A 10596-nucleotide genomic window follows, 5' to 3' on the forward strand; every position below is an offset into this window, starting at 1 on the left:
TACACACCTACACTTTGTATAATTCGATAGGTAATTTAACCTAGATTTAAAGATAGCAGTTTGAAATAATTCTGCCTTGTCATATTGGCGCAATTCGGCCCGAAAGGTGACATTATAGGAAACGAATGAAGAAAGTTAAACGCGAAATACGGTAATGTTTAGAAATTAATAGTTCACGTTATTTAGGACGTACACGTCTATACTTTCTATCATTCGATAGGTAATTTAACCTAGATTTAATAGTAGCAGTTTTAAATAATTCTGCCTTGTCATATTGGCGCAATTCGGCCCGAAAGGTGACATTACAGGAAACGAATGAAGAAAGTTGAACGCGAAATACGGTAAGGTTTAGAAATTAATAGTTCACGTTATTTAGGACGTACACACCTACACTTTGTATAATTCGATAGGTAATTTAACCTAGATTTAAAGATAGCAGTTTGAAATAATTCTACCTTGTCATATTGGCGCAATTCGGCCCGAAAGGTGACATTACAGGAAACGAATGAAGAAAGTTAAACGCGAAATACGGTAATGTTTAGAAATTAATAGTTCACGTTATTTAGGACGTACACACCTACACTTTCTATCATTCGATAGGTAATATAACCTCGATTTAATAATAGCAGTTTGAAATAATTCTGCCTTGTCATTTTTGCGCAATTCGGCCCCAAAAGTGACATTACAAAAAACTAATTAAAAAAGTTGAACGCGAAATACGGTATGGTTTAGAAATTAATAGTTCACGTTATTTAGGACTTACACCTCTATACTTTCTATCATTCGATAGGTAATATAACCTCGATTTAAAGGTAGCAGTTTGAAATAATTCTACCTTGTCATATTGGCGCAATTCGGCCCGAAAGGTGACATTACAGGAAACGAATGAAGAAAGTTAAACGCGAAATACGGTATGGTTTAGAAATTAATAGTTCACGTTATTTAGGACGTACACGTCTATACTTTCTATCATTCGATAGGTAATTTAACCTAGATTTAATAGTAGCAGTTTGAAATAATTCTGCCTTGTCATATTGGCGCAATTCGGCCCGAAAGGTGACATTACAGGAAACGAATGAAGAAAGTTAAACGCGAAATACGGTAAGGTTTAGAAATTAATAGTTCACGTTATTTAGGACGTACACACCTACACTTTGTATAATTCGATAGGTAATTTAACCTAGATTTAAAGATAGCAGTTTGAAATAATTCTGCCTTGTCATATTGGCGCAATTCGGCCCGAAAGGTGACATTATAGGAAACGAATGAAGAAAGTTAAACGCGAAATACGGTAATGTTTAGAAATTAATAGTTCACGTTATTTAGGACGTACACGTCTATACTTTCTATCATTCGATAGGTAATTTAACCTAGATTTAATAGTAGCAGTTTTAAATAATTCTGCCTTGTCATATTGGCGCAATTCGGCCCGAAAGGTGACATTACAGGAAACGAATGAAGAAAGTTGAACGCGAAATACGGTAAGGTTTAGAAATTAATAGTTCACGTTATTTAGGACGTACACACCTACACTTTGTATAATTCGATAGGTAATTTAACCTAGATTTAAAGATAGCAGTTTGAAATAATTCTACCTTGTCATATTGGCGCAATTCGGCCCGAAAGGTGACATTACAGGAAACGAATGAAGAAAGTTAAACGCGAAATACGGTAATGTTTAGAAATTAATAGTTCACGTTATTTAGGACGTACACACCTACACTTTCTATCATTCGATAGGTAATATAACCTCGATTTAATAATAGCAGTTTGAAATAATTCTGCCTTGTCATTTTTGCGCAATTCGGCCCCAAAAGTGACATTACAAAAAACTAATTAAAAAAGTTGAACGCGAAATACGGTATGGTTTAGAAATTAATAGTTCACGTTATTTAGGACGTACACCTCTATACTTTCTATCATTCGATAGGTAATATAACCTCGATTTAAAGGTAGCAGTTTGAAATAATTCTACCTTGTCATATTGGCGCAATTCGGCCCGAAAGGTGACATTACAGGAAACGAATGAAGAAAGTTAAACGCGAAATACGGTATGGTTTAGAAATTAATAGTTCACGTTATTTAGGACGTACACACCTACACTTGGTATCATTCGATAGGTAATTTAACCTAGATTTAATAGTAGCAGTTTGAAATAATTCTACCTTGTCATATTGGCGCAATTCGGCCCGAAAGGTGACATTACAGGAAACGAATGAAGAAAGTTGAACGCGAAATACGGTAATGTTTAGAAATTAATAGTTCACGTTATTTAGGACGTACACGTCTATACTTTCTATCATTCGATAGGTAATATAACCTCGATTTAAAGGTAGCAGTTTGAAATAATTCTACCTTGTCATATTGGCGCAATTCGGCCCGAAAGGTGACATTACAGGAAACGAATGAAGAAAGTTGAACGCGAAATACGGTAATGTTTAGAAATTAATAGTTCACGTTATTTAGGACGTACACGTCTATACTTTCTATCATTCGATAGGTAATATAACCTCGATTTAAAGGTAGCAGTTTGAAATAATTCTACCTTGTCATATTGCCGCAATTCGGCCCGAAAGGTGACATTACAGGAAACGAATGAAGAAAGTTAAACGCGAAATACGGTAATGTTTAGAAATTAATAGTTCACGTTATTTAGGACGTACACGTCTATACTTTCTATCATTCGATAGGTAATTTAACCTAGATTTAATAGTAGCAGTTTGAAATAATTCTGCCTTGTCATATTGGCGCAATTCGGCCCGAAAGGTGACATTACAGGAAACGAATGAAGAAAGTTAAACGCGAAATACGGTAAGGTTTAGAAATTAATAGTTCACGTTATTTAGGACGTACACACCTACACTTTGTATAATTCTATAGGTAATTTAACCTAGATTTAAAGATAGCAGTTTGAAATAATTCTACCTTGTCATATTGGCGCAATTCGGCCCGAAAGGTGACATTACAGGAAACGAATGAAGAAAGTTAAACGCGAAATACGGTAATGTTTAGAAATTAATAGTTCACGTTATTTAGGACGTACACGTCTATACTTTCTATCATTCGATAGGTAATATAACCTCGATTTAAAGGTAACAGTTTGAAATAATTCTACCTTGTCATATTGGCGCAATTCGGCCCGAAAGGTGACATTACAGGAAACGAATGAAGAAAGTTAAACGCGAAATACGGTAAGGTTTAGAAATTAATAGTTCCCGTTATTTAGGACGTACACACCTACACTTTGTATAATTCGATAGGTAATTTAACCTAGATTTAAAGATAGCAGTTTGAAATAATTCTACCTTGTCATATTGGCGCAATTCGGCCCGAAAGGTGACATTATAGGAAACGAATGAAGAAAGTTAAACGCGAAATACGGTAATGTTTAGAAATTAATAGTTCACGTTATTTAGGACGTACACGTCTATACTTTCTATCATTCGATAGGTAATTTAACCTAGATTTAATAATAGCAGTTTGAAATAATTCTGCCTTGTCATATTGGCGCAATTCGGCCCGAAAGGTGACATTACAGGAAACGAATGAAGAAAGTTAAACGCGAAATACGGTAAGGTTTAGAAATTAATAGTTCACGTTATTTAGGACGTACACACCTACACTTTGTATAATTCGATAGGTAATTTAACCTAGATTTAAAGATAGCAGTTTGAAATAATTCTACCTTGTCATATTGGCGCAATTCGGCCCGAAAGGTGACATTACAGGAAACGAATGAAGAAAGTTAAACGCGAAATACGGTAATGTTTAGAAATTAATAGTTCACGTTATTTAGGACGTACACGTCTATACTTTCTATCATTCGATAGGTAATATAACCTCGATTTAAAGGTAACAGTTTGAAATAATTCTACCTTGTCATATTGGCGCAATTCGGCCCGAAAGGTGACATTACAGGAAACGAATGAAGAAAGTTAAACGCGAAATACGGTAAGGTTTAGAAATTAATAGTTCCCGTTATTTAGGACGTACACACCTACACTTTGTATAATTCGATAGGTAATTTAACCTAGATTTAAAGATAGCAGTTTGAAATAATTCTACCTTGTCATATTGGCGCAATTCGGCCCGAAAGGTGACATTATAGGAAACGAATGAAGAAAGTTAAACGCGAAATACGGTAATGTTTAGAAATTAATAGTTCACGTTATTTAGGACGTACACGTCTATACTTTCTATCATTCGATAGGTAATTTAACCTAGATTTAATAGTAGCAGTTTTAAATAATTCTGCCTTGTCATATTGCCGCAATTCGGCCCGAAAGGTGACATTACAGGAAACGAATGAAGAAAGTTGAACGCGAAATACGGTAAGGTTTAGAAATTAATAGTTCACGTTATTTAGGACGTACACACCTACACTTTGTATAATTCGATAGGTAATTTAACCTAGATTTAAAGATAGCAGTTTGAAATAATTCTACCTTGTCATATTGGCGCAATTCGGCCCGAAAGGTGACATTACAGGAAACGAATGAAGAAAGTTAAACGCGAAATACGGTAATGTTTAGAAATTAATAGTTCACGTTATTTAGGACGTACACACCTACACTTTCTATCATTCGATAGGTAATATAACCTCGATTTAATAATAGCAGTTTGAAATAATTCTGCCTTGTCATTTTTGCGCAATTCGGCCCCAAAAGTGACATTACAAAAAACGAATTAAAAAAGTTGAACGCGAAATACGGTATGGTTTAGAAATTAATAGTTCACGTTATTTAGGACGTACACGCCTAGACTTTCTATCATTCGATAGGTAATTTAACCTAGATTTAAAGGTAGCAGTTTGAAATAATTCTACCTTGTCATATTGGCGCAATTCGGCCCGAAAGGTGACATTACAGGAAACGAATGAAGAAAGTTGAACGCGAAATACGGTAATGTTTAGAAATTAATAGTTCACGATATTTAGGACGTACACGCCTACACTTTGTATCATTCGATAGGTAATTTAAACTAGATTTAATAGTAGCAGTTTGAAATAATTCTGCCTTGTCATATTGGCGCAATTCGGCCCGAAAAGTGACATTACAAAAAACGAATGAAAAAAGTTGAACGCGAAATACGGTAATGTTTAGAAATAAATAGTTCCATTACACGTCTATACTTTGTATCATTCTTTGAAATAATTCTCCCTTTGTCTATACTTGGTATCATTCTTTGAAATAATTCTCCCTTTGTCATTTTCTTAGTAGAAATGGGATATAACAGTTAAACTTATGTTTCTTTAGTTTAGTCCAACATTCTTTTTCTATCTTCGCGTTCTCTACCTTAGCCAAAAATGAACTTTTCCAATTTTCGTTCTGGCAGATTGACGTCGGTAATGGACTCTCCGAGTCCCAATTTCCAAAATAAAGAGAAAATAAAGCGTGGCAACTGGCAAGTGTTTTTGCAAAAATTGTAATTTAAAATGGAGAATGCTGTTGGAGGATGTTGCCCATATGTGCATTGTTACCTTCCGAGTACATTTAAACAGTAATGTACATTTCTTTCGTAAATTATTAAAAATAAACTGGTTTTTCACAGTTTTGTTTAATAAGTGTATGTAAAGGGGGGGGGAATTAAAGAATTAAATAGCCTACCCATAGTAATATCCTGTCGCCGCCACTGCGAATATCACATTATATGTTACTTTTAAATTTAAACAAACCGTCTCCTTATTAAGCTCTCCAACATAGAAATGTAATATAGAGTGAAAACGTGTCCATCGTGTATCCTGCTTTATGAGCTAATTCTAAGCAGTAAAGTTAAGTAAATCTTGTAACGCGACTAGATAATCTAAAAAGTCTCCGGCGTGTACCCTGCGTTATGAACTAATTCTTCGAAGAGTAAGTTAAAATGAAGTAGCGTAAACCTCGTAACGCATTTAAATAAACTACTCGTGTTTAAAGACTGAACTACATCAAATTTAAACCAGTCTTTACCTACTTTTGGCGCCAACTATAAAACTTATTCACTTTATAGTCCTCGATAAAATGAGCCCCCAAACCTCTTGCGCCCCCACGCACTTGCGTACCCTGCGTACCCTATATCGCCGCCCCTGCAGGCCGCTGAATTCTTGTAGGTGAAGTAGTATACGCCATGGGGGCAAAATACCAACACACGTCCGCTTTTTTTTATGATTCGGCCCGCTTCATAGTTGTAGGTGAATTAAGACACGCGAGGGGCTTAAAAGAAATTAATATGCAATAAAAGTGAAGCACTGTCCAATTTTTATTTACGGAAGTTAAATGTTAGTTACATGATCCAGGAGCAGGCGAGTGCAAGGTAGTTGCTGCCTTCAAAAATGCCAAAATCAATTTTTCCCCTAGAAATTAACACCATCTGTTGGTGACTTTTAGTACAATTGTTAAGCAGGAGACAATGCCGCTCTCGCGGCGATAGCACGAGCTTTCTCATCGATAGATAGCGCTTTATAAGGATAGCCTGCAGAAATTACGCGTTTCTGCTAGCTGTCACCTCCGTATTCACTCCCTTTGAAATATTTTATCTAGACCTTTATATAGATTCTTTTACGCGCGTATATCATGGGAATCGCCATTACCGTGCTACATGCGAGAGAACGGGCTTGGGGGAAAGAACTTTCCACGGTAGAGCTACGTGCAGTACGTCTATGGCAGCTGCCTGTGGAGCAAATCGTGGAAGGGTCCTTGATGGGGGAAAGACGCGCGTAAAAGAGTTTATACGTTTCCTATTTTATTTATTTTTGACAAAAAAATAATTGCTCAAAAAGCCTCGGGTGGACTTTGGTTTGAGCCATAGAAATCTCATAGGTAACTAGAATGCTGCCGCCTATGGTAGAGCTTGTCGCCAGTTCGTTTTAAACCTTCAGCCAAGGAGAGGCCGTAGAGTGGTTCCGCTACTATCACGGGAGCTAGGTGACGTCATTCTCTCTGGTGACATAAAATTCTTGGCAGAACCCCTCCTTGAGCTCTGATTGGCTGAGATCTGGCTATCGTCTGCCAGGCGTTTGGTCCATTTGCCAGTTACACGGCAGCATTCTAGTTACCTATGAGATTTCTATGGTTTGAGCATCGCTACAGAAAGATGCAAAAGAAAAAATAATATAAAAAAAAATAAAATGAAAACAAATGAGTAAATTTGGAAATAGAGGTTAAAAATCAAGTAACGCGAGAGGAATCTTTAAAATGAAAAATGGCAGAGACGTGGCGGCGAAACGTGTGGCGATTGGGTATAGAAACAATTGTTACCCCTGTGGCGTCATATGGTAAGAGAAAAAAGTTTTTTGGTTTATATTTTTTTTTGGTATTTTTAAAAATCATTCGTTTTGTGTATCTCATAATCATATATTTGGTAAATTCTTGTACATCAAATATAACCAAAAATCCCCAATTAATTAAAATCCTTTAATATACTTAATTAACCCCTACTATCCTTGGTATGTCATGCGTGGTATGGTTAGAAGGCCCCAGAAAAATCCCAGAAGATGGATATAATTTTAAAATTCTAAATATTAAAATTAAATGAAAAAAACACTAAAAACTGAAAAGTTTATTTAAACCATAATTTAGCGAATCCATTCATTGTCCCACCTTACTGTTACCTTTCCTGATGGACAATCCGGTGCCCAGAAAAATAGAAAATCCACCCAGAAGGTCAAATTGCACCTTGAGGCGACAGTTCTAAATAAGAAAGAGCGTCCAAATTTCCAGTAGCGGCGCTAAGGTTTTTTCACAGGTGGGCTAATTATTTTGTGGCCCCTAAGAATTTTGTGACCCTTAGCGGGAACCTTGGATTGACCATATTTCGCAAAAATGGTGAAATCTAAAAAACCCCAGATTTTGCAGGAAGCGAGAAGAGCAAGGTCGTTTTATTGTTGCGGCTCTCGTCGCGTTTTCTGGACCCCCTACTGACCTTGTATCCGACCTGGAGGGGACACGTGCATGCCTGGGACATTTCCTTAAATTCCCTTAAGCCTTTTTCTTTTCAACTTTCTCTATTTCCGCTCCCTACTATCTTTTTGAGTAAACGAATTGATTTTGAAAGATGTTTTTCCAGAAAAACGTTTCTTGGCAATAAAACAAATTTCTAGAGATAAAGAAAATTCTTAAATTAAAATATGTGGCCTCTTAATTATAAACATGTGGCCCTTTTAATATAAATATGTGGCCAATCTCAAAAATGCAGGGGAGCTAAAGCCCACTTCAGTCCACCCTTAGCGACGCTACTGCAAATTTCTCCCCCTTCTCCACGCAAACTATATGACGGCCGACCTAACCCCTGCCTTACAGTGTGAAAGGTCATATTCGGCTCTGGAAAAATCCGTCAAACTTAGTTGCCAAGGACGAAAAATAGAAAGTCATCCAAAGGGGTAGAAACAGAGACCCCTCCGATAGAAAATAACGAAGCCTTCCAACCCCTCAGGAAACCATAACTGCAGAGCTGCCAGTTGGGCTCTTTTACGCTTTAGTCCCATTCGACCGAAATCCCATTCGACCGAATTCCGCCCAAACGTGCGGTTTTTATGTGTCCCATTCGACCGAACGCTTTTATGTGTCCCATTCGACCGAACGCTGCTATATAAATTGGCTTTTGCTATGTTTTCAATTTAGTTACTGAAGTCGTTTGCAATGGAGCGGATAGCTAATAAAGGAGGGTATGCAGTAGCTATGAATTTAGCTATGCCATTTTAATATCTTTGTACGATGCATTTATTTGAAAATAAAATGGAATGAGCATGAATTATATTTTTATCTTCACCTAGTCAAGAAAAGTAACTGAACCAAAACTGAAATAGTAAACTTGACTAACTCTAACCTAACCTAACCTAACCTAACCTAACCTAACCTAAACATAGATCTTCGATAGTACATACCTTATAAATAAAATACCAAATCACCCCGCCAATTGGGCTACATTTTAAAATTCTTTCGGTCGAATGGGAATAAACGTCTTTTACAGCCCAATTGGGCTTCTTTTATGTCTACTTGCGGGAAAAAATGAATTGGGCGGTTGGGCTACTTTCAGAGGTTTTCGATAATATACACTAAAATCGGTAGGATACCGATTTCTTTCAAATGAATACGCTTTAAAGCACTCCGAAAAATATTACTCTCAATATATGTACAGTTTTTCTTAAAAAATTCGATTAATTTGTACATAAAAAAATATTTCGAATAATAAAAATTGGAGTTTCTATAAAATTTCCCATGATACTTAAGACTATAACATCACGCAAACACCAATATTTTGAAAAGCGCGCCTTTTAAAAAATAAACTCTCGCCAAATTGCGCTAGAATTTGGGCTTGTTTACAAAATATGGCCTATTTATAATTGGGCTGGTTTGAAGAGCTGTTGGGTGGTAAAGGTAAAATTATATCTGGCAGCTCTGCATATCTGTAAGTAAAAACCACTACCAAGCCTACACTTCCGACACCCGATTCCCCCCCCCCCCCCTAGACGGAAGAACAACAAAACCAGAGAACGCAAGGGAAACAGAAGAATTAACAGGAAGAGTTCGAACAGAATCGGAACAAGGAGAGAACCCCAACCCAGTCCGGGCTCAGGCCGCGAGATCCCAATAAAAGATGCATAATGCACAAATTTAACGTACAATCCAAAAGAGGCGAAATGCCCATCGCGTTTCATTTCAAATGAATCCCTAAATCAAGGAACATTTTCCCCGTTGTGGAAAAACTATCAGCAGATCGAGTCAACTAAAGGCACCCCTCCAAACCCACCTGTCGTCGAAGTATCATCCCACTGGCAAAGGACATTCCTGGGTACCGTCCCCTTCTTTATAGAGAAATAAAGTCGTCCAAGTCGCTTTTGCAGTAACCAGATATTCGAGACACCAAGAAACAGAGCCAGCGGAAAGAAGACAACATCCCCTGACAGCGAAACCGTAACGTTGAAAATCTCCTTAAAAAACACCCCTCACTATTCCCTGAAACGGAAAACTACGTTTAAGCATACACGCCAATCCCCGACAATGAGAGGCCGTAGAGTGGTTCCGCCAAGGAGGATAATAATCCTCCTTGGTTCTGCTACTATCGCGGGAGCTAGGTGACGTCATTCTCTCTGGTGACATTAAATTCTGGGCAGAACCACTCTTTGAGCTCTGATTGGCTGAGATCTGGCTATCGTCTGCCACGGCGTTTGGTCCATTTGCCAATTACACGGCAGCATTCTAGTTACCTATGAGATTTCTATAGTGTTATTACCCGACATGGCTGCCAGGTATCCCGAGGATACACTAGATTTGTGTAAGAAGTCCCATTTTTGATTGATCTGTTATTTTGCATTTTTTTAGTTATTTTTAATCTATCAATCATTTCAATCAAAGTTTCATTTAGTATCCTAATCACTGTCCGATATTATCATCTTTCTTTTACTTATTATCATCAACGCTCTGCTACGTCGTAATATAAACGATAACGCTGGAGCGAAGGTGTAATACAATCTCTTATGGAAGGGAATTCCAATCATTAATCACACTACAAGAAAAATGATTTAGACGCTGAGCGGTACGAACTAGGGGCTTGGAGAGTTTGAGGGAATGGCCCCGAGTTTGGGAGGAACTAAGACAAATCTAAATTTTGACGATTTCT

This window comes from Leiobunum rupestre, chromosome 8 (assembly GCF_980474605.1).
Source record: "Leiobunum rupestre chromosome 8, qqLeiRupe1.1.hap1, whole genome shotgun sequence".
In the NCBI taxonomy this organism is placed as follows: Eukaryota; Metazoa; Arthropoda; class Arachnida; order Opiliones; family Sclerosomatidae; genus Leiobunum; species Leiobunum rupestre.